The 21,897-nt window shown below is 39.0% G+C and overlaps 1 protein-coding gene across 1 annotated transcript in view; it reads right to left on the reverse strand.

Annotated features, from left to right (window-relative positions):
* LOC105488933 (retinoic acid receptor beta) overlaps positions 1 to 13,345 on the reverse strand; it is a 770,293-nt gene extending 756,948 nt beyond the window's left edge. The window contains exon 1 of the mRNA XM_024795091.2: positions 13,263 to 13,345. The gene's annotated coding sequence lies outside the window, so the exon portion shown is untranslated. The remainder of the gene's footprint in view (positions 1 to 13,262) is intronic.
* Positions 13,346 to 21,897: the final 8,552 nt, after the last annotated feature.

The raw sequence follows: 21,897 nt of genomic DNA on the forward strand, positions 1-21,897 counted from the left end.
TACTTAACAAAATCTCCACAATAACAATGAATAACGGCCTGCCAAAGAATATAAATAGAAAAGGATTTAATATATATCCCATAGTTATGAGATTATTGGCCAAGGGAGTCTCGTGCTAATAAGATCACTCCCTCAACCCCCAAATCAAATTCCTCACAAAATCATATTCATATTACTAACCTTTATGAGGAGAGAAGATAATCCTCTATAATTTTCAGCCCAATTGGCATTTATTTTTCTATAAAGGAAATAAAGAAATCAAAGCGATAAAATAATTCCATTTTGAAGTAGTTTTTAATGTGCTGACCTAACTATAGCTTTGAATTTATAATGGAATAGTTTATATGTTTTATATCTAAAGACAATGACTCTCTGATAAAAAACAAAAAATGAAAATAATCTGAATTATGTTCTATCATTTGCTTATTTCCATAACTGTAGCCAGTCTTGGGCAGTTCTCAGTCTCTTCTCTCCCTACTTCGTTCTATTACTCTCAGGAATGTTGCTCAATAGAAAATCGAACCAACAAAAATGGAGAATTCTTAATGCATCATTAGGTCTTTGGAGCATGTAAATAGACTGCATCAATTAAAAAAAAGGGGTCCAGGAATATATTTTCTGTCTTCTAATTATGAAAACTAAAAAGAGAGCATTTCTCAATAGGTTCTTTCATACTTAATTTTATTCTATGTAATTATATTTAATATGAAGGATATAAAATTCACAAATAGAAGCATTAATAAATGTAAAATAATTTCTAAAATGTGTGTAGTGTGTATACACTATTTTTAAACCTTGCACATCCATTATTCTTCATAGATATACAACTGCTGCTTATAATTATGAAATATGTTTGCTAATTATTTCATTAGTAGTAAACCAGTTTTATTAGTTGTCATTTGTTATTACATTAGAGACATTTTTAAAAGACTATTAGGATTAGAATTATGTAATGAACTTGCCCTCTGTTGGTCTAGTTGTTTTCTACTAATCTAAAATATCAAATGGACAGAATAGTGTTCAATTTTGATACAGGAGTTACTATAAACTTGGTTTCATTTTCTTCCCTTGAAACAGAATTCTCAGCATGACCTTTCTATATATGGGATTTCAAAACTGCAACACACTGTCTGTAATATCCTAAATTAAACAAGGACTTCCTGATCCACTACAGTGGTTTGAGTAATGGTTACATCTAAGCAGCAGTTCTGACCAATTACAAACACATGGTCGTGGGCTGTGAGTGAAGAGCAGGGTTTGTGTATGTACGATCTACGTTGATACTATTTCTGGAGCTACAGCAGGTAAACTCCTTTCTCCTAGTTAGGTTTTGAAATCTTATGTAATATTTTTAGAGATAACACCTTAGGTGGGAAAAATGGGAAAGCGTCCATGGAATTGTTGAATTGAGAATGCAATAAAGTTCAAGAAAGCAAATGGGGACACATTTGGTTTTGATTAATGGTTTTTGTGTTTTACAGCATGTCCTGGACACTTATTTCCAGCTAAAAAATATTTTAATGATATTTCAATTAGGATGTCTTTCTGTACTCTCTCCACACTACTGCCCCATTGATCTCCAAAATACTGTGCAAAACCCCACATCGCGTGAATCATAGTGCATTCTGGCATTTGTCTTCCCAGCTAGAACATAACTTTCAAGAAGCTAGGTGCTAAGTGTGTGTGTATCTTTTGATTTTAGCCCCTACACCGAGCATATCTGGAAAAGGATAGATGTCCGGTAAACATTTATTAAGTGATTTGGAAGTGGTTGTGCTCAATGCTATCTTTACATTTGTGCTCCAAGTCATCTTTGCATTTTTTTTTTTAATCTTACTCATGCTTGACTAAAGAAAATGGTCCTGTAGGGGCAACAGCAAATACTAACCATTTATATTCCAACGCTATAAAAGACCTTTACATACATTGTTTCAGGCAACCCTTTCAAGCCCGTGAGTTAGGAAACTTGGTTTTATATGTCATACAAAAGAAATCTAAAGCTCAGATAACTTATGTATATTTTCCGTATTCATGGTTTAGCTGGAATGTTGTGAAAGCAATACGTGCATCAGGTCCTTAGGCATCAAGTCCAAAACTGTTGCTATGAACCCACAGCAACCTTCATTCCTTGCTGGGCATTTCTGAGAAAACCCTCCATCTACCTCAACTAAGGTGGCAACAGCCAGAGAAGCAATGAAGGATCAACTGATTCAAATTCTAGCTATCCTGTACCTCTACACCTTCACAGCTCCATTTAATAAATAACAGATAAATATTGGTCCCATCTAGGGAGTTACAAGTCTCTTATTTTTAAATCCACAGCATAAGAATTGATGGTCGTTGATAAGATGCCAGGTGTCCAGATATAGAATCATGTTACAAGAACCATAGCAGTAATACTTAAGTGCTTAAAAGTATCCATTTAATCTTCACAACAGCCTCTGAATTAGGTGCTAATTATCTTATTCTGCAGGTGAGAAAACCTAGACTCAGAAAAGTGAAATAATCTTGCTAGAGGTCATTTATCTGGCGAGTGGTAGAGTCCTAACTCAAACTCTCATTAGTTTGAGTCATAGAGCTGTGCTCTCAGCCATGATACCATCCAATCCCCTGCTCCCACTCAGTTGGAGATATTTTCTAAAACCTTATGAACCTCAAACTCGATCTGTAGGATAAATATTTGAGCCTCTTCATGCACTTCGATTCATTCTTTAAAAATGATTTTTAAATTAGTATGCATTTTAAAAGGATATTCTCTCTCTAGTTCTAAACACAAGTGTAATTTTGTGACAATCTGGATTTGTGCTTCAATTATCCAAACTGTTTCTCCCCGCCCCCACACCCCCAGTTTTTTTGGTTTTTTGTGTTTTTTTTTTTTTTTTTTTTTTTTTTTTTGAGACAGCGTCTTGCTCTGTAGCCCAGGCTGGTGTGCAGTGGCACAATCTCGGCTCACTGCAACCTCTGGCCCTGGGCTCAAGAGATCCTCCCACCTCAGCCTCCCGAGTAGCTGGGACCACAGATGTGCACCACCATACCCAGCTAACTTCTGTGTTTTTTGTTTTTTGTTTTCAGAGACAGGGTTTCTCCATATTGCCCAGGCTGGTCTCGAACTCCTAGGTTCAAGCAGTCCCCTCACCTCGTTCTCCCAAAGTGCCGGGAACATAGGCATGAGCCACCATGCCTGGCCTCCTTCCCATTGTTTTCAAATTCAGTGGATAATTCATCATGATTTATCCTTATCCCTTTTACTTGTGGAAACCTAAACCTAAAAAGTATAAATCAAGAAAAAGTGGTATTCTAGACACTCAAATAAGGTTAAACACTCAAGAACAGCATTACAGCAGTTTCTTCTTTATTTTTTGCTTATATTTTTTACTATGGATTAACAAAAGTAGACCACTAAAGTTGCATGCACTTTTACTTCTGAAAGCTGAAGCCACAAACCTCCTAGCCTTGCTATACTGGAGTAAATTAGTATCTTTGTCAATGCCAATTCCTAAATTGAGTATTTTCTATTATATTAAATACTTTTTTACTCAAATATGTACTTTGGTCCATCTGACTAAAACCATAAATTGCTAACCAGCAGCCCACAAGCCAAATTTCATCCCATAATATATTAGGTTTTGGTGCTTCTTTTGTTTTTAGTTTTGATTTAGTTGGCATTAAAAAAAAAAAAAACCTGGAGATTTTACACAGATTTCCAGAGTTACATAAAAATTCAGATTTCTAAATCCTCATATAAAGTCAGACATTTATCATTACTAGGCTGAAATTGCTCCAAAGTAAAGCAAGTTCCTGGAGCTGAGTTAGGACTGCCCTCTTTCATGTTCTTAATCCATATTGTTATTGTCATATATTATTGCTGCCTCCCTTCTTGACTCCTGACTCCTGAAGGCATTTGAATGTTCCATCCCAGTACATGAAGTATTCTTTGTTTATTTAAGCTTACTTTTTGGAGGCCACATCTCATAAAATTAAATAAACTATTTCTGTTTTGTTTAATACCATGGCTATCTTTACCCTGCGGTGGCTTTATTACAGGATGTACTAGAAGATCACTGCTTTTTCCTTTGCCAAAAACTTATAGCTTTCCAATATACTTGTCAAGCTATAGTGTCTGATAGTTTTTAGGTTATCTGGTCTTTCTCAGTTGACAACCGTATCATCAGAGGTAGACTTCATGGGCCCTGGTAAGCAAAATTCTGGCCATGCTGTCTGTCACTCTGCCATTGCTCCTGTGAGTATGTTACCTTTCATGGCAAAAGAAATTTTGCAGATGTAATTAAAGTGACTCATCAATTGACCTTAAAAAAAGGAGAGATTATCCTGGATTATCTAATCACACAAGCCTTTAAAAAGCTGAGAACTTTCTCTGGCTGCAAGTAGAAGAGATGTAGGAAAAGTGGAAGTCAGAGAAATTGGAAGTACAAGGACTCACTGTTGCTGACTTTGAAGAAGGATAGAGCCAAAGAATGACTCTTTTTTGAGAATGATCCCCAGTTGACAGCCAGCAAGGAAATAGGGAGTTCAGTCTTAGAACCACATGGAACTGAATTCTGCCAACAACTTGAACAAATCTGAAGGAAAAATCTTCTCTTAAAACTCTAGATAAAAGTTCAAGGTAGCTGATGCCTTGATTTTTGGCCTGGTAAGCCTGCCTGGACTTCTGACTTATGGAAACGGTAATATAGTAAATGTGTGATGTTTTCAGCCACTAATTTTGTGTTAATGTGTTAAGGCAGTGATAGAAAACTAATACAGGCTTCATGGTCACTGGTGACCCTAATGAGTAATATCAGAAAAAACTCAGAATGCTTCATTCACAGCAATCATTATTTCCTTTTTGGTGTGACTTTGTCATTAATCATTTATGTTTCCAAGCCAATTCTGGTGATTTAGAGCCTGCACTAGTTTTCGATCTGTGCCATAACAAAATTAACACAACCGGAAAATAAGAGGGCCAAAATCAGTACTGAAAAAATAAACTGAGTACGATGAAAATCACATAGAATCTGAACCTCTTCAATTTAAACGTTTCAGCACTATCTCTTTTTACTGTAATATTGAATATATTCACATGTGAGGCAAGAAAAAAGCTATCTACTCTAAGTTTTACTTCTTTATTAAATTATCAAAAGAAAACTACAATTGTCATTGTAACACTGGAACATTTAACACAGTTCTAAAATTAAACGCAGAACACATTTACAGAAGCCATCAATTTGGGATCTTCTTTTGTCAAACTGTTTTTCAAGCAATATTTTAGTAATAAGCCTTATTTCACTAGTGGAAAAATCTTAAGGAAGACAAGACTATATATTCACTCAACACAAGACTGTTTAAACTTTACTCATCTCTCTGATCTCTACCATTTGCAGATGACCACACTATTCATGGTTATTACCAGGAATATGTGGGATCTGCAAGTAAAGTATTCTCCACCTTGGATATTACCTGGCTAACTCAAGTCATTCATTCATTCATTCATTCATTCATTCATTCATTCATTCAACAAAGGAGGCCAATGGATAAGGTCAAAGAGGTAAACTATATGATAAGGTTTTCTTCATAGGATATATTGCTATCTGAAATGATCGTTTTATTTGTCTAATTTATTGTGATATTTGTCTCCCAATAGAACGTCAGCCCCAAGGGGCTGGTGAATTTATCTTCCCATTTATTGATGATCATCCAACCTTTAGATTGGCAGATCTCAATAAATACTTATGAAATAAATACATACATAAAGGATAAAAAAAACTACGTCAGCATCCAGAAGTTCTGATATACTACTGTTATTCACATTCTCTAAATTGTTTCTGTGCTTCTTTTTCCTAACACCAATTTCTCCAAAGTATCTTCAATAAAACGGTAAATCCTCTCCCGCATTGATTCAATAAACACTATTGAGCACCCTGGATATTCCCTGTCTCGCTCAAGAATCATTTACTCATTCATTTATTCATTCATTCAACAAAGGAGGCCAAGGATGTGGCCAGAGAGATAACAGGGGACAGATCATAAAGAGCTTGGTAGGACACTGTAAGGTCTTGGGCTTCTAGTAAGAGTGAGATGGGAAGCCATTTGGAGGATGCTGACACAATAAATGTCATGTTCTGATTAACATTTTATTAAGGCCAACGTAGCTATTATGTGAGGCAACAGTAGAAACAGGATCTCCAGTCATGAAGTTGTTGGAATATTCTCATGTTTTTTTGACTGCCAGTGTTTTCATGTAATTCAAACTAGGTTCTTGAATAAACTTTGCTAGAAAACAGCAGTCATATTTGAAACCTTAAAAGACACATTACTGATTGCCAGCTGTCCTCTCTTATATCCAGTCTCTTGCCACGTATAAGATCCTGGGGCATTGCTGCTGCAAAGAATTAGAGACCTAATTCCAATTGCCTCCATTCACAAAAGAGGAGATTTTGCTTTGCTCCTTCCTTGGAGGTCAAGGTTCACTTCCTTTACACAATGCTGTCTTATTTCTCCTCTCCTCAGATCTAGCATTATCTACATTCACTGTCTCAAAAGACAAACTATACCATGTTTACCTAAAAATGTGAACAGGCATTGTCCTGAAAGAGAACACAGAGCACTTGCAGAGAGTCACTCAAGTCTCTTCCAAAGCCCATGATGTTTAGGTCATCCTAGACTGAAAATCCCACTTGTTTTCAGGCTTCCCCGGTAACCACATTGAAGAGACAATCTATGGTGAATTGCTTCTATCATGCTTTCTTGTGAAGGATCTAACCTTAAGATGGACTCAACTGACCTATATGTCTTGGGCCCCCAGGGCCAATGAATACAACTTTCACCACCCATTGTTTCTTTGAGGTGTGTCCGTATTAATGTAGATAATGTGGCTTCTGGGCATCTCGACAGTGCTCTATCATTACGAATATATTCATAGATATAGAACCTGGTTTTTCCTGGGGAGGTGCTCTACTACAGAATAAAGAACAGCAGTTAAGAGGATCTGAATTGCCACTCCCATGCTTTTGGTTCTGCAACCTTTGTTCCAGTTGTTTAACCTTGTTAAGGCTGTTTCTTTACCTATAATATGAGCCTACTGGGCGTGAAGAATAAATGCAATAATATGTGCCAAGCTTTTAGTACAGAGTCTGGCACATAGAGAGCACTCAATCAATATTAGTAATCATCATTTAAAAACCATTATTCTAATTTTCACCATCCCTGTGAAGATGGGTATGAATCTTCCAAAATGGTACCTGAATTCAGGAAGTTATTTACTTGGCTTGCTACCTTTCTGCCACCTGCTTGTAAAAACTACAGTATTGGAAAAGGGACATTCTAGAGCATGGTAGCATGGATCCACAGACACATTTTATCAATTCCCTTTCTTCCATCTTTTCAATGTTTACTTATTGGCATAGGTGAAACTGAGGCAAGAGTTTTAAGCTTCTTGATATAAGTTTGACATGATAAATGCGAAGACCATCAAGTACAAAAGGCAAGGGCAATGCAGTAGATGAAATCCTATAATGGTGGAAATAGCCAGGGCAAAACTCACACAGATATTTTTATTTTGTTTGTTTTTGCTTATGTAAGAGGATGAAGAAAGACAATTTAAAAGGATAAGGGACAGAAGAAGGGAAGAGAGAGTGGAAAGGCACAGCAGAAAGTGAAGAAAGAAGGAAGAATTGAAGAAGATGAAAAAACTAAAAAGTGGGAAAAAGGGAAAAAGGAAAGGAAGAAATAAAAAGAAAAGGGAAAGTTACTATGAGACTGGTTCTACAGCCCAGAGCAATGCAAAGGCAAAAGCCAGGATCAGCACAAAAAGACTAACAGAGAATATAACGTGGGCTTACAATTGAACAAATTCTTCTTGCAGTCCTGTGACTCTTTTGTGAGTAAAACTGCTTCTATCCCTAGAAAATTGAAACTTAGATTTTTCTTGACCTTCGAGTCCAATGATACCACTGAATGATCACTGGACTCTTGTTTACATGATTACATTGAGGTCATCACTGTTCTTTTGAGGGAGGTAAAACCTTTTACCTTTACCTCTCAGATGTACCACATACAAAGTGAAGTGAACTCAAGGATGCCAGTTATGCTCAGAACAGTGGCTTCCTAGTGAAAGAGGGGAAGCCTGCTACAACAGTCCTGGGGTTGGCATTAATGATACTTCTCACTCAAATATTTTGCTTTCATTTTTAATTTTTGTCAAAAAAAAAATCTGTATACAACATTGAACATGCTTGATTCTCAGTCTTTTAAATATATTTCTAAGTTTATTATGATATGTACTCCGCTGGCCAAGAGAAAAAGCAGGCTATTCAAGATTATGATTACTTAAATTTACTTTTTTTTAGTGGTAGAATTTAATCTGACTTCATTTTCCTAAAATTAACAATCAAGCATAGTACTGTGTTCCAAATTTGGCAAAAGTGAAATTCCATAATCTGTCGCTTTAGCGTGGGATCCACTAAGCATATTTCTCAGCTCACAAAGGACTTCTACCTTGGAACATATCCAACCTCTTAGTATTAAATTGGTGAGTTACCATGAAAGGTATAAGCTCTTTCTTAATTGCTGTTCAAGTTCCTAATATTAGATTGTGTGAAACTTATATAATCTGCAAAATATAGCAAATCAGTTTATCTTTAAATAGTGATACTAGTCACACACATCTATCATGTCAGGACAAAAATAATAGATGAAAGGTGATATTGGCCTGGACACTAGGGGTTATGATGGAGGTGAACAAAGGTGAGATATGAGCAGGGGTAATAGTCCAAAATACTTACCAACTGGTATGGCCAGAGCACTGGCCAATCAGAACAACTGCAGACTATAATCCACCAATGCTGGCAGGCCTACCTGTGGGTATCAGGCACATGCCTACCTTGGACACAATGTACATGACAAATAAAGAAATAGTTGAGGCAAAGGAATAAATCTATGTTTCTAGACTGAACAATTAGTATGGTACTGTCATTTCCACAAATGAGGAAGACTAAAGAGAGAATAATTTTAGAAGGTTATTGGTAGTGATAATATAACCTTTAATTTTGGATGTAAAATGTTGGATATGCTTGTGAAACATCCAAATGGAGATGTTAAGTGAGCAATTGAATAGATGTTGCTGGAGCTCAGAGGTCAGGAGTGGATTAGAGACATAAATTGAGTTGTTGTATGGATAAGACTTAAAACCATGAGAATGAAAGATATTACCTAAAGCGGAAGGCGGGGAGGGAAGAGGAAGGCGATATAAAAAGATGGGCTAGAATATAGCCCTAGTGTTGGAAAGATCCAGTCTTTATTTAGAGATGAGATCATGGAAGGGGAGCCAGCTGGGAAATAATCAACTCTAAAGAGGAGAACTAAAGACATACAGTCCCACGGAAGCCACCAAAGTCAATGAAAGATGCCAACAGAATATACCTTATGACAGAAAAGGGACAAGTCAACTCTGTCCAATGCTCCAAGAAGTTGAGTAAGAGTGCAGATCACTGCTCAGTAGTCACTGCTGATGTCAAGAGAAGTTGTTTTCGTAAGCGGTGGAGGCAGAAGCCACACTGGAGGAGGACCGACAGTAAGGTAGAGAGGAGGTGGAGATTAGCATGTGGAGATTAAAATGTGCAGACAAGCCTCACCAGAAGTTTGACAATGACACGGAGAAAATAAATGAGGTAAGGGATGCTGGGAAGTATGGGATCCAGCGTTGGTTTTAAACATAGAAGACATTAAAAATATGTTGACATGTAATTGTTGTAAAAACCCCATGATTTAGGGAAGTGTTCTTTCTGTCATTTATCAGATGAGAAAACTGAGGTTCAGAGAGGTTAAATAACTGGATCAGGTTCTCATAACTAGTAAGAAACAGAGCCGAAAGTTGAGTCTAGCCTATTTTATTCCCAAGTTCTAGGATAGGTGGACACTTCTCATATTTTATTGCATTTATTTTCCCACATAACTGTGTACTCATTTTAAGAACTTTATTTTTAATAGACATTCATTGTATATCTTATGGGACTCAATTTTTTCTAAATACAGGGGATGAGTCTAACTCATCCTTGAAACCCCAGTACCTAGTACAACAGTTGGTCATTAATAATGGGTACTTAATAAATGCATAGCACAGAAATGAATAAACAAATGAGTTTGTAGCCAACTAACTGCTAAGAACTTACCCCAATCTTACACAATCACCAGGCTCCACTGTAATGAAGGGCTTACTTCCCACTTAAATTTTTTTTTCTCTGTACTTGAAATATATACAAAGTCTTTATTCTCTCATGGAATCTATTCTCAGGTAATACTGATTTCATTGTGCTCTTCCACATGAGATCAGCAGATTTGTATGGGAAGGAAAAGGGATATTCAATCACTGTGATATTTTATGAGTCTGGTAATAATAAATAGATATTTTTAAACATTGATGTGCTTGATTGATCCTTCTTAACCACATGTTTTGCTCAGCTGTTTTGCTGGCATTTTACTTTACAGCCTTTTTAATGCAGTTATTATTTTTTCCCTTTATCATATGAGTAAAGAAGTTTTAACAAATGTCCCTAAGGTTAAAACAATGCACAATACTTTTAAAATGTGTGAACTCTGATGATTAATTGTCTTAAGATGTTTATAACTTAAGTTTCTGCTGAAATAATTTTGCTTTGAACTTCTTCCAATAAACTCCTTCCTTCTTTCAGAAAATTTACCCTTTGTAAGTCTGAATAGAAAAAAATAGTTTTTCAGATTAACAAAACTGCTTCATGGCATAATGTGTGGCTCTTCAGTTCAGTTTTGTTATGATTTGCTAGCAAAGAAGTTTAGGGTCTGTGCATCTCCTAATTACATATATATTGTTAAAGCTACCTTAGCCAAGTTAAATAAAATAAGGATGCCTAAAGTAGGTTAAATTTGCATTCTGATTATTTGCAACAGTTTCTAATCCCACAGAGTTTCTTTTTTTCTTCATGCTTAAGGTAAGAATTACCTACTAGTTCCCCCCGCCCCGCCATATCTATAAGCATCACGTATTTTTTTGTCCAAGAAGGAATATACTATACAATTTAGCTATTCATTTATGCAAATGATGGTAAACAGAATTATAAAGACAGATAATAAACAGCAAATGAGGTTATTTTGTTTCACGCTTTATGTTGTCAGAGTTCTGAGCATGGTTTAGTGTTTTCTATTCATGACTTTATATTACCAAATTACTCCCTGATGGCGTCTCAGATGTGCTTTTGTCTGCAAATGAGAAGGAATAAAATACCAGGACATTAACGTTAAATTACAATCGTTAATGGCGTAAATACGAAAATAATTACTGCATCATACCATCAATTGTTATGTTTTCATTACTGAAGTTCTTGTAAAGCCTTCATTTTCTTGTTACAATTATTTTTTCCTTTATTTTTGTCTGGCTATTTTATAGCTCTGACAGTACTTTAGCAACATTCAGCAGTTACACAAGCCATTTAATCCGGCTCAAAGCTTCATTTAAACTTCATTTAGCTGCATTTTATTTGTGTATACATGCCTTTTACTTCTTTCTGACAGTCAAAAGGTACTTCTGGAGTAGGTGCTGTAAAGATGTGTCAAAGGAGACTATCTAAAACCAGCAATAAACTTCGGAGAGGGTTTTAGACTTACTTTACCATGGCTCGATAAGATACCTTTATTAAATAATCAAACTTATTGCGCCCCCATCTCTAAAATTTTAGCTTCAGGGCTCTTTTCTTCTTCTTCTCCTACTGCTAGAACCTCTTTTTAAAATTAATTTATATATCTGCGTCCAATCAGGTAAGATGCATTTACATCTCGGCTCTCGACTCTCTCCCATTCTGTTTCTTCTTCTCTGCTCCGCCTCACCTGTCTTTCTCCCGGTCCTACCTCTTTCCTCTTCTCTCAGTGGTCCCTCCATAGCTGGCAGAGCAGGGACCCCCTCCAGACAGACAGACCGACAGACAGACACACACACACACACACACGCGCGCACACACACACCCTACACTCTAGCCGTCTGGTCCTGGAAGGGTCGTTCAAATGCACCCTTTTGTCTGCTTCACTCTGCGACCATCACTTCGCCTCTGCCTGCCTGCCTCGGGCGGGGAGTGTCAGGGAAACTCAACCCGCGCTGAGAGCTGGAAGGGGGCGGGGCGGGGGTGTGTGGAGGCACAGCGGGCGGTCCAGCGCCCGAGCATCCTTGGCCACGGTGCGCGCGCGCGCACACACACACACACACACACACACACACACACACACACGTCTTCTGTCACCTGTTCACTTTCAACGCCAGCTCTAGCTCTAGGTAAAACTTATCCCTCGTCCCCACCCCCACCCCCACCTCCGGGAGTCCACGTACAAGACATCGCGTGCACACCTTCTTCAAAATATCCGGAGGGAGAAAAGTGCACACTGGGGCACACTACAATTACACAGAACCCTAGTACCTCTCTCTTCTCTGTTTTTCCGCCCATCATCTCCACAATCACACACAGCCCCTTCCTGCCAAAGCGCGCACACAGCAAGCACCCCTTCCCGGCTGACAATCCAGGCTTGGAGGCTCAGCCTCCAAGGCTCGGTCCCTGGCCGGGTCCCTCTGCCTAGCGCCAAGCCCCTAGTACTCTCTCCAACTCCTGCCATGTGCAGCCTGGCGCTACCCGCTCCCTAGGCCCAGCCAATGCTCAAACTTTTTCTCGCCCTTTCTCCGGCCCCAAAGCATGCCGCGACCCAGAGGTCCGATACCCCGGCCCCGATCTTAGACCTCCACAGGGGAATGGAGCGAGAACCCCTGCTCCCGAGGGCGCCAGGTCTCGCCGTGTCCAGCCCTAATGTGAGCAGGACAGCGCTGGACCCGGCAGGGATGGGAAGGGAGCCGGGGAGGATCCGACTGGCAGGTGCAACTTGCCAGCGACTCCTGGGTTCACGCCCCTGGGGACGGCTGGTTTGGCCTAATGAGAACAAAGCTGGAGTCCGGGGAGACTGTCAGACAGGCGCTAAGACAATAGCAATAAAGGGAACTTGGAAGAGGACTGCTGCGCAAAGTTGTCCTCGAGTCCAGATGTCCTGGGATCGGTCGCGGACTCCCGCTGCAGACACCCCACCCCCAGCCCCTGGCCCCGCCGCGGTACACGCAAAATCCCTGCTAGGCAGCCGGTCCCTGGATGCCATGCAAATGCCCTGGTCTTCCAGACCCAGCTTGGGGCTCCGGGGACGCTCGGGGCTTGGACAGCAGCCACCCAACAGCAAGACCCGCCAGCGCGCTCTCCTGGCTTTACCTTTCGGCGGGCTGCCTGGGAGTCCGCGGCGCGCCGCCCGCTGGCTGTGCCCTCAGCCCCTGCCGCCGCCGCTGAGAGGAGACAGCGGGAGCCCGGCTCGCTGCGCCCCGCCCCCGGGCGCCAGGCCCCGCCCCCGGGTGCCACGTCCCGCCTCTCCACGCTGGCCCGCAACCGCGCGGAGCCACGACGGCCCAGTGGGGTTTCCGCGTGAGCTGAGCAGGAGGCGGCGGCCGGCTGTTACTGCTGCCACTGCTGCTGCTCTGGTTGCGGCCCCTGCCGCCTTCACCGCTGTGGCTGATGCATGCCACAGGCCAGCCAGGATGTCCCAAATTGCCAAGGGGTACCGCCACCCTCCTCCCCAACAAAAGAGACTATTGGAAATAAACTCCAGAATAGGGCTACTCTGAGTGTGTTCCATGCACTGGCAGCGTCAGCATCACCTAGGGGCTTGCTAGAAATGCAAATTTCTGGGTCCTACCCCAGATCTAGTGAACCAAAATCTCTGGGGAGGGGGCCTAGTATTGTGTATTTTAAGAAGCTCTCAGGGAGATTCCAAGCACATGAAAGTTGGAAAAGCACCGCTAAGAGAACTAATTGGCTGATGAGATGCATGCTCCCGCAGTCCTGAGACTCACAAGCCCACCCTGGCTGAGGGTTTAACTTGGCAGTGTTTGCAAAGCTCAAGAGTACTTGTCTGCGCCCTGGATGTCATTCATCTTGCTTTATTGACTGAGAAGTCTTTAGAGATAAACAGAGGGGGGAATACATTTACTTCTGATCTGACAGCTCTAATGAGCTCAAAGAAGAATTATGTAAACATTATTAAGTGTAATAAACACGTGTCGGCATCAGGCAATCTTCTCTGGAGAAGGCTTGGCAAAAGCCGGCATGAGCCAACATTTTATTCATAATGTCTTTTTAACTTTATGTTGCCTGTGTAATAGGCCTTTGGCTTTGCTGTTTCCCGGACGGAAAATCATTACCCCAGTAATGGATGAGCCAGTTCAGAAGGAGAACCACTGGGATGCTGAGCACTTTCATTCATAAATGCTATGTATCAGACACAAAGGAAACCATCTTCTGTCAATGTGCCATTTTAATTATCTAACTGCTGTACAGGTTTCTTGTTTCAACTTCCTAAGGCATCAACTGTAGAAAACAAATAAAAGTTAGCCATTCATTCACTCACCATTTTATTTGTAGTGAGTTCTCCTCACTTTTTCCCACTGTACTTTCCAGAACTTTGGACATTATTAAATACAGATGTTCCTAGACATATGACAGGGTTACCTTCTTATAAATCCATTGTAAATTGAGAATATCAAAAATGCATTTAATACATATTACCTACTAAATATCAGAGCTTACCCCAGCCTACCTTAAACATGCTCAGAACACTTACAGTCGGTAGCCTACAGTGGGGCAGGATCATCTGGTAACACAATACACTGTAGAGTATCTGTGGTTTACCCTGGTGATTGCATGGCTGGCTGCCGCTGCTGCTGCCACTCGGCCTATCTCTCAAGAGTATCCTACTGCTTTAGCACTATCGGAAAGTCAAAAATTTAAAAACCATAAGTTGAACCATCTTAAGTTAGGGACTGTCTGTACTGGAGGAATTGATGATCCATTGCCAGGGAAGAAAATGATGACACTACCTTGACCTCCACTGCTAGCTCTAGGAATTGATTCTGGTTTTGAATATTTATTTGGTGTAGATGTAGAAGTTTGAATTGGTTCTGGTTTTGAACATTTATTTGGGGTAGATGTAGAAGTTAGAAGTTCCGGTCCTCAAGAAAGCCTTGTGAAAGCCTTACTCTGGTGTTCAGAGCAAGTGAGCCTTCAAGAAAGCCTCTTCTGTGCCACCTTCATGTTCCTCCTTCCTAAAAAAATGTCAACCTGCTCTCAGCACCAAAAACATTACCATTTTAAGTAATGAAAGAGGAACATTATTATCAAGACAATCAGTCCATCAAAGAATCCAAACAGTTTGGCCTCTCTTCCCAAATTCCAAGAGTAACATGGGAGAAAAGACTAGAAATCTGGAACCACAGTGCTTATTCTGGAAAGGATATAGAATAGGAATGAAAAGAAAGACAAGGAAAGGATGAAGGAAGAAAAGAAGGGAAAGAAAGAGGGAGGAAGAAAGAAGGTAAGAAGAAAGAGAAGGAAGGAGAAGAAGAATGGGAGGAGAAAAGAAGGAAAAGAACATTAACCACTATTAAGACATTTGAAATTAGAAAGAAAATTGGAAAGAGATGGCAGGATGGATGGGGGGCAATGTGGCAGAGAGTGCCATGCTTATCCAACTGTATGTCAAGAGTAGGTTTCTTAGGTCAGTTTCCAAAGGAACAGACCCTGAGTAAGGATTCAAGTGATTTATTAAGAAAGTGCTCATAGGAGAAATCAGTAAGGATATTGGGGAGAGTGGCAGGGGCAGCAGAACAGGAAAGAGAATAAGCTGAACAAGAGTTCAAAAGTCCCACAGCAGTGGATAGGGCTTGGCTTGATTCTGCAGGGAACTTCCAGAGTTTAAGTTAAGCCTCTAAATTGCCCTACACTGAATGAAGAGAGCTAGGCAGTTTATTTACCTAGAAGGTAAACAGCCTCCCAGGGGAAATAAACTTCTTGGTACATCTGTAGGCTCCAGTAGCTTGAGGGCAGTCCTTCAGAGAAAAAGCAAAGTTGCTAGTAGTTGAAAGCAATGGAACTCAGAAATTTGGGGAAGGTGGGATGTCACACAAAAAATAGTAAAACAAATTGTATACTACGTGAGTTGATTCTTGACTTTGTCTACTTCAGACAAAGTCAAATGTGAGTTTTCCATTTTGGGTACCAGGCATGAGCTGAATGACTAAAACCTCACCCAAGAGGGCTTGACATTGGGAAAGAGAACCTCAGCAATAAGTGGCTATGGGATGTCCTACGTGATGGGATAGTGGCGGAATTAAAGAGGCTTGGAAAATGTGAAGTCATGTCAAAGCACTGAGATGTAGGCCAGCTCTCCAGTGTCCTCATAACCTTGTCACCCACATGAACCAGCATTTGGCTACCTGGCATAAGAAGGTATCGACAACAAGTCCCTCTTAGCCAAAGAATTCATGACAACTCACTCAAGTGCAGATAAATAGTGGGAATTTGCCCGTCCTTCTCTTTTCCCATTCCTGCTCCTAAGACCAGAGGAAAGGGGAGTTGTGCCTTGAAAGTAGAAGGAAAAGGTATCTCCAAACCAAGCCTGGGTTCTCCTGGAATCCTTTGTGCTGATTTGAAAAGAGGAATAAGAACAAGCTTGTTGCCTTCTCAACGAAGGCTCCTTAAGCTCAAGACTGGTCTGTGATCAGGAAAAGAGAGCTCTGAATTGGAGACAAAACTGGAAATTTAAATTTAAACTTGATGGATTTTTAACAGTTGAAACTGAGTAACTGAAAGTTAACCAGAAATGATGAAATCTGCCCAAGGTCTTGTTAAGGGGTCTTCTACCTTACGGAAAAGGGAAAATTGACATAATGCATTTGAGACAGTGGTTTGAGAAAAATGTAATAGTTTCATGTTTATACTTCAGTTTGTACAACAAATTGGTTATATTTGAAATTGTTTACTCCTGGCTGCCTCCCATGCGGTGTCCTCAAGTAACTTTCCCTACCTTAGGTGAGCCTCCACACCAGTGTTTACTGGGATGGCTGTGGCCTGGCATGGCTAGTCCTGCCCAATCGTCATGTGCCCCGAAATATTAAAAGTATTAGCAAGGCACAAAGGAAAAGCTATCATGTAACTATACATGGTTAAACACCACGTATAGTGTAAGTCTAATTATTTTGCTTTATTTTGAGGAAAATGACCAGCTCAGAAATATTCATAGAATAGCTTCTTCTCACTTTTCATTTGTAATTTCCTTCAAAATATCTCTATAAATACGTTGCTTTTATTTTGGTTGGAATGTTTGGCCCTGGGTATATGCACGTTGGTTCAATACTTTGGGAAACTGTTTCTATCATTAACTAAGAACAGATTTGGATGATAATCTGAAGCTGGGAGAATCTAGTTTTGAAGATATTGTCATTCTGCCATCATAGAGATGTCAGGAGTCCACTGTTCATTTTCACCAGTGTTTGGAATGCTCTGTTCTGTCCCAGTTAGAGATTCCAGCTCAAGTTTTCTATCTCTTCCTCCATCCTGTCTGGCACTTCCTAACCTGCCCTCTTGTTAGATTCTATTCCCAGACTTCACTTGCTCCGTTTCCCACTTGGACCATGAGTCTAAGATAAGATACACAGTACATCCTGTGCTGAAACAGGGTGATAAATATGATTCATTAAACACAGTGTACATCAATATCAGGTCACGGTAGAAAATATACAGCATAATGAATGGTCTACAGTTTGAGATTCAAGGAAGTGCAGTCGTCCCATAGAGGGTTTTCAGTGGCATCATCAATCATGGAAGTAAAAGTGGAATGGTTTGTGGTTTACTGGAATGCCATAAAGATGTTTTCCACTTCTATTCTCACTCCCCAACAAACTCTCACCTGATTTCCTTGATGATCATAAAATCAATCCACCACCCGTGAGTAACTCACAATTACCCTTTCCCCCTATTGATATCACTTTTTAGGGCATCAGTTAGTGTCATATGATTATCCAAGAGAAGCTTTCCAAAAATAATTTAATATAGGTTGCCAAAACTTATTGACTGACCATGGCCTTAGAATTCAACATCTTGGAAGGGGGTTGAACTACTGATTCCCCAAAGACTAGAATTTCTCTGAAAAAAATTATAAGGTCTGGCTCTAACTGCTCACTTAAAAAAAAAAAATTCCCTCCCATTTCAAATTATTTCTTAAAGGCTCAGTTTTCAGCAAATTAATGTCATTGATAGGGGAAAATGTGAATCTACCGAGAAAATCAGGATTTATGGAGAGTGTACAATGTGCTTAATACAATTGACTCATGAAATTTTATATTCATAAATATTCTTGTTCAATTTTTCTGAACTGAACAGCTGTTTTGGAAGAGAAATTTTCAAATGTAAACTCATTTCATGTATACATAAATTATTAAGATCATTAAAATATGTAGGTAATATTCCCAAGTTGCAGTAGTAGCATAATAAAATATGTGTTTGTGTAACACATCCAAAGATTTAGTTAGCACAAAGATCTTGTATCTATTTTTTTTAGCTTTTAAGAAAATTGAGAAATTAAGTCAACTTCAATTAAAACAAAAAGATATATATAAACATTTCATCACATTTCTATAAATTGTATACTAATTGCATAACTGATTTCTATTACAATTATCGGGAGGACTTAACTTCAGTTTAAAAGACTATATTCAAAACCTCATGCTTCCACTTCAAGTATCTTTTCTTCCTTCGTCACAGCCTCTCAGACATCTGTCTACAACCAAATCAAGTCTCTCTGTGAAGTACTTAATGCTCTGTAAAACTGACACACAAACACACTTTTGGCATTCACCAATTTACATAACCTTAGGAGTAGATTTCATCACAAATCTACAGTGACTCAAAACTAGGTATATATGTCGATATGTGTACTCACAGGACAATATTTTAGATTTCACATAAAGTTATGAATAAATAATTCACCTCTTAAATTAGAAGTGAAGGAAGGTCATCTTCAATTTAATGTTCACTGACTGCTCACTGCGTACTAGGGGCTGTTATCATAAAGATGAACAAGACACAGCCCTCCCAGCCCACTGTAGATGTAGGGCCATATTTGCAGATTGCATAAACTCCTACATAAATGAAGGTGGTAATTCTTCACAATTGGCATATTCCAAAACGCTCATATTTTTTACTTGCCTTCACAATTATAATGAGATTTTCTCTTAGACGAACTTTAAAACTGTAGCTGTAGTTTGCCGAAAAAATAATCCTTCGGGAATTTTAATTAAAATTGTATGTATCAATGTGGTACATAGGACACTTTCAGAATGTAAATATTGTTTTAATTTTTTAAGTTCATATTTCTCACTAGGAAGATTAAGTAGCCCTCTTCTTTTTCTCTAGTGATTTGGAGATTATAATGTTCAATATTTACTCTATGTGGTTAAATAACATTTTGAACTATATATCATTATCTTTATCAGTAATTAAACATCTTTTTAAAACAATTTGTGAGAGACAATAATCTTGTATGTCTTTATCTTCTTCCCCCCCAAATATCCCCAATAAAAATTTAAAAATAAAGAAATATGACATCTAGATATATAGTACTATTAATTTTTGAATTCTGTGCATGCTCTTCTAAGAAGTATATTTAACATCTCTATCAGGTTTAAAAATCACACAAATAGGCCGGGTGTGGTGATTCACGCCTGTAATCCCAGCACTTTGGGAGGCCGAGGTGGATAGATCACCTGAGGTCAGGAGTTTGAGACCAGCCTGACCAACATGGAGAAACCCTGTCTCTACTAAAAGTACAAAATTAGCTGGGCATGGTGGCACATGCCTGTAATCCCGGCTACTTGGGAGGCTGCAGCATGAGAATCCCTTGAATCCCGGAGGCAGAGGTTGTGGTGAGCCGAGATTGCGCCATTGCACTCCAGCCTGTGCAACAAGAGCAAAACTCTGTCTCAAGAAAATAAAAACATAAATAAATATAAACAAACCACACAAATACAGTACTAGTTAGTTCTGGTGCTGCTATGCATGCATACTGGAATTGAACAATTAAGTAAATGTTAGATTGGCAGATTGTAAGAGATAGGTTTATCACTGTTTGCAGTGGGAGCTAACAGATAAGCAAAGAGGATGCCGGAAGAATCCATGAGATAACAGATTACAGTTTGAAACATTCATATAAACTCATGTTTAGCTTAATATACAGAGAGATAATTATGTATAGAAATACTTATAGAAATGTCGATATATACTCGTTAGTATACATGTGTATATCATCTTGCTCTGTCACCTGAGTGGTCCTAGAAGCAAAGACAGCCCAGTAGCAATGAACATACTTAGCACCCAGATCTTGGTTTCTAATACCATTCTCCAATAAACAGAACCAAGGCTTCTTGGAGAAATGACTGACTCTAGGGTTGGGGCAGGAAATATTAACAATTATCAAAATAACTAATACTTATGACATCATTCCCCTGCTCCTATAAATGAGCTATGTATTTTATACGTATTTTTCTCCTTTAATACTCACAAAAGTGGCCAGAGCCTGTAATCCCAACACTTTGGAAGGCTGAGATGGGAGGATTACTTGAGACCAGGAGTTCAAGACCAGCCTGGACAATATAGTGATACCCTGTCTCCACACAAAAAAATTTAAAAATTAGCCAGGTGTGGGGCACACATCTGCAGTACCAACTACTCAGGAGGTTGAAATGGGAGGATTACCTGAGTGCAGGAATTCGAGGTTTCAAGGTTGCAGTGAGCTATGATCAGGCCACTGCTCTCTAGCCTGGGTGACTGAGTGAGACTCCCACCTCCCCCCGCAAAAAAAAGATACTCAATAACCCTATTAGGTAAGAACTACATCTAAATTTTAGGGTCTCACAACTCAATACCATTTTGAAAGCTATGACAGTTAGGTTTTTATTTGATTTTTTTTTTTTCTTCATGACTAAAAACCAGGAAAACCCTTTCAAGCAATTTATTTTTCATTAAAATTCTTGGGGTGGTAATATTTGTTAGTCCACACATATCTGACAGTATCTTTTTGTTAGCAGTGACCATTAAAAAAATGACCTAACCAGGAATACGTATAATTAGACATAAAGAGTATTTTCTCTTGAAATTCTATAGAGATTCTTCCTTCTTTGGGAACATTTAGATTTTGATATAAGCTGGTTGTGTTACTTCTTTGGGTAATACAGCATTTATATGATGCTAATTTACTTTTTTAAATTAATAAGGTACATCAGGAAATGCTTGGGTATGGGCCATTTTGGGTAATACTGATTAATACTCAAATCATGAAATGATCTGAAGGCTCAAGTATTTTAGATAAATTGTCCGTATTTTAAAATTTGTAACAGACAACATTCATATGCCTTCATGTTATCTAACTGATCCTTGATTTTGTTTCATTATCTGCACTCCTCAAAACTGTGCTTCAGAGGTGGCAGGAGGCCAAGCCCTACACTGGGGAAAACGTAATTGTTCTAGGTCAATCATGGTGGCCCCTTTTCTGCACTGGGGGCAGGAACATGGGACGCAAGTTCAGTCAATGAGTCAAGGGGAAACGTGTGTGTCTGTGTGTGAGTGAGTGTGCATGCACACAGGGAAATTGTCCTTTTCCTTAAAAAAAAGAGGGATCCACTGCTCCGCATTTGTGACAACCATCCTGTAACAATAAGATAATGTAATATTATGAAAAATATAGAGTAGAAAGAGGAAGAAAAACTATGTCCTTGATGACATCATTGGGCTCCTATATTAATCTAACTTGGAGCTATCATATTTCCAGATTTCTTGCTTTAAAAAATAATATATCATTGTTCCAATTATTCTGAGTTGAGTGTATTCTACTTATAGACAAAAGCATCATAAAATATTTTAACATTCTTTTATCTATTTTCTCCTTTTTTCTTTATTTCTCATAATTTATATTGCCTCTTATAGATATATTTTTAAAATTTCATTATGAAAGATAACATATTTA

This window comes from Macaca nemestrina, chromosome 2 (genome assembly GCF_043159975.1).
Source record: "Macaca nemestrina isolate mMacNem1 chromosome 2, mMacNem.hap1, whole genome shotgun sequence".
NCBI lineage: Eukaryota > Metazoa > Chordata > Mammalia > Primates > Cercopithecidae > Macaca > Macaca nemestrina.